The sequence below is a fragment of the Sceloporus undulatus genome, chromosome 2, assembly GCF_019175285.1.
Source record: "Sceloporus undulatus isolate JIND9_A2432 ecotype Alabama chromosome 2, SceUnd_v1.1, whole genome shotgun sequence".
Classification (NCBI taxonomy): Eukaryota; Metazoa; Chordata; class Lepidosauria; order Squamata; family Phrynosomatidae; genus Sceloporus; species Sceloporus undulatus.
The window spans coordinates 234,633,133-234,637,012 of record NC_056523.1 but is presented as its reverse complement, the minus strand read 5'-3'; positions in this window follow the sequence as shown (position 1 = coordinate 234,637,012).

Genomic DNA, 3,880 nt, shown 5'->3' with positions numbered 1-3,880 from the left:
GGGGGGGGGTTCCTGGGGTCCGGACCCCCCCTTCCATTAGAAAAATGAATGGTGTGTGCTGCTGCGCTGTCACGCCCAAGTCCCATTATAATGGTGGCACTTAGTCTGGACCCCCCCTTTTTGAGTTTGGTGCCCAGAACTGGACGCAATATTCCATGAAACCCACTGGGTGACCCTGGGCAAGTCACACTCTCTCAGCCTCAAGGGAAGGCAATGGCAACCCCTCTCCCAAACAAATCTTGCCAAAAGAACCCAATGATAGGTTCTCCTTAGGGTTGCCATAAGTTGGAGTTGACTTGAAGGCACACAACAAGAACAAAGAGGGGTTTCTGCTTCACAACTAGGCATGGATAACGTTCCATAATGTAAAAAGTCCAGCAATTGTGTTTAATTTGTAAGCAGCCTTGGGTCCCAGGTTGGGAGAAGGAAAGGAGACGCCAATAAAGCTGGTGATGGTGATGGAGGAGGATGGCGATGGTTTCACCATCAGACGTGATCCGACTTGGCCCAAAAGCAGTCGCACCTTCCACTTCCCATCATGTCTTCTCATTTTCAGATGTACCTTTTAAAAATCGTTGCCATGATTCTCTTCCGTGTTGCTCTGCCCTTTACTACATATTGGCAATGGGGTTGTTTTTGTAACCGTTATTGTATTTCTTATGGCCCACCATAAACTACCGGAGTGTTTAATTGAAGGGCAACTTATACATACGTAGGCGCATAAAAGGGAGCTGGGACAGTGGCCAACAGGGTTCCAAGCTGAACTTGGCAACTCATAGAATCATAGAATCATAGAGTTGGAAGAGACCACAGGGGCCATCCAGTCCCACCCCATTCTGCCATGCAGGAAATCCAAATCAAAGCATCCCCGACAGATGGCCATCCAGCCTCTGCTTGAAGACCTCCAAGGAAGGAGACTCCACTACACTCCGAGGGAGTTTGTTCCTCTGTCGAACAGCCCTTACTGTCAGGAAGTTCCTCCTGATATTGAGGTGGAATCTCTTTTCCTGCAGTTTGCATCCATTGCCTCGGGTCCTAGTCTCTGGAGCAGCAGAAAACAAGCTTGCTCCCTCCTCAATATGACATCCCTTCAAATATTTGAACAGGGCTATCATATCACCTCTTAACCTTCTTTTCTCCAGGCTAAACATCCCCAGCTCCCTAAGTCGTTCCTCATAGGGCAGGGGTAGGCAACCTGCGGCCCGCGGGCTGAATGCGGCCCAGCGAGGCCTTGGGACCGGCCCCAGCCCGGTCCTGCTGCTGATTGCCGCCGGGGCCTTTGGAGGGCGATTGTCTATAGAAGCCTCAGAAACATGCATTTATCTTAACATTTTTTAAAAAAATCAGCAATTTTTTTCACATGTCCTCCATTTTTAATTTAAAAAGTGCCCTTCATTTGAAAATTTTGCCCTACATTTGTCCTGGACTTGCTGGACTTTCCCCCTTCCCATTGCCATTCCCTTCTCCTTTTGGGTCTTGTCTCTTTACATTGTAAGCCTAAGGGCAGGGAAATGTCCAATTAACAATTTGTAAGCAGCTCTGATAGCCTTTTGGCTGAAGAGCGGGGTATAAGTAAATAAATATTATTATATTATTATTATAATTGGAGGTCAGGTCTCAAGGCACTGGCAGAAATCTCATGGAACTGTTGCACATCCAGTGCTTCTCAAGGCTTTGCCCCCATTAGAAAAGGAAAAAGGCTTTGGATCTGTCCCATAAATCCCTCCTAAGTTGAGACATACCTGGGAAAAAGAGGGGGTAAGGGGTTTGGGGGGGTTGGAGGGGGCAAGGAAAAGGAGGAAGGGGGAATTCTAAGAAGGCTTGGGAGTGAGAAATGTAGTTTCAAATGCACAAAGGACTGCCTGTGATCTTGCAAATGCTATGCCTGCTTGGAAGTGGGAAATGTAGTTTTCAAAGGCACAAAGGACTGCCTGTGATCTTGCAAATGCTATGCCTGCTTGGGAGTGGGAAATGTAGTTTGCAATGGCACAAGGGACTGCCTGTGATCTTGCAAATGCTATGCCTGCTTGGAAGTGGGAAATGTAGTTTGCAATGGCACGAGGGACTGCCTGTGATCTTGCAAATGCTATGCCTGCTTGGGAGTGGGAAATGTAGTTTTCAAAGGCACAAAGGACTGCCTGTGATCTTGCAAATGCTATGCCTGCTTGGGAGTGGGAAATGTAGTTTGCAATGGCACGAGGGTCTGCCTGTGATCTTGCAAATGCTATGCCTGCTTGGGAGTGGGAAGTGTTCTTGTAGAATTGGGGGGGGGGGTGTTTGGCCAGAAAGAGAAGTACATTTCAGCCTTCTGTCTAGGAGTAATGCCAAAATGTCCTCCATTTTGAGCACGCCTAAGAAACATGCATTTATATTAACATTTTAAAAAAAGTATCAATTTTTTCATGTGTCTTCCATTTTTTAAAAACGTGTCCTACATTTGAAAATGTGGCCCTACATTTGTCCTACATTTGTCCCAGTTTGGAGGTCCTGCCTTATGGCAACCCTAGGGTTGCCACATTAAATAAGGAACAGGGCTCCTAAGAGCTCCATAGAAGAAGGAATTTCAGCAGGTGTCAGTTGTCATGCAAGCAACACCTGCTGAAATCCACTCTTCTACACACCAGTTAAATTTGTACAGGTAACCTGGCCCTTAGGATAACATAGCATGACTCCCTACATGTTGGGTCATCCTGGGTATTAATTCCTTATACAAGTCCATTCCCCAAGATGAAGCTAGCTCTATCATTGGGACCATCTTAGATAACAGGAAGAATTTACACACATGCCCCAACACATTTTTTTTGCTGAACCTATTGAAGAGGATAGATTTGAACTGAAATTTTACTATACAGTACTCAGAAGTTGAAGATTATTGTAACTGAAATGTATTGAGGGCAAAGTTGGTCAGGAGGATGGATTCAGGTCATGTCAAATCCTCTGCTCTGGAATGTAAACAACCCTGAAATGATTCCTGCTTCCAGTTGCTAGTCCAAATAAAAAGTACTGTGTAGAAAATAAAAGAAAACATATAGATAATAATTTGATTGATGGATACCAATGAGGGATAGAGACGTATGTTTGAACATCCAATGAATGTAAAGGGGGTGTATATGTTTAATTTTTATGTAACCAATGAGATGTAATTTGTAGCTTTCTTTGTTCAAAGAACTATAAAAGATTGGTTCACTTTGGGATCTGGGCTCCAGAAATTTGGAAGTTTTTCCTTTGGAGACTGCTGTAGCAAAATAAACCATGTTTCCTTTCCAATCGGCTCTTGGTGTCCCTGGTAATTCTAGTTAAAATCCTGGCTTTAAATTAATCTGCAACACTGTTAGATATTATTTAAGAAGAAGATTAATATTTTAGGTTTCACACAGAACATTATTTTCAGATAAAAGGGGTTGCTATGGGCAGCTGTGCGACCGATTTATTTATGGCAGCTTTCGAAGAGGAAAAATAAACAAGGGTCCAAAACACACTACAGTACTGTACTGAAACAATCCAGTCTGAGCCCGCTTTAACTGCCCTGGCTGAATGTGTGAGGGAATCCTGGGAACTGTAGTTTTCTGAGACATTTAGCCTTCTCTGTCAGACAGCTCTGGTGCCACAATAATAAACTACAATTCCCGGGGTTCCCTAGCACTGAGCCAGGGCAGTTAAAGCAGTCTCGAACTGGATTATTTCTGAAGTGTGTGTTTTGGACCGAAAATCAACATGGGTCCAAAACACACTATAGAAACAATCCAGTTTGAGACCTCCTTTAACTGCCCTGGCTCACTGTGCTAGGGAATCCTGGGAACTGTAGTTTTGTGAGACATTTTAGCCTTTTCTCTCAGAGAGAGAGAGAGAGAGAGAGCCCTGATGCCACAATAATAAACTA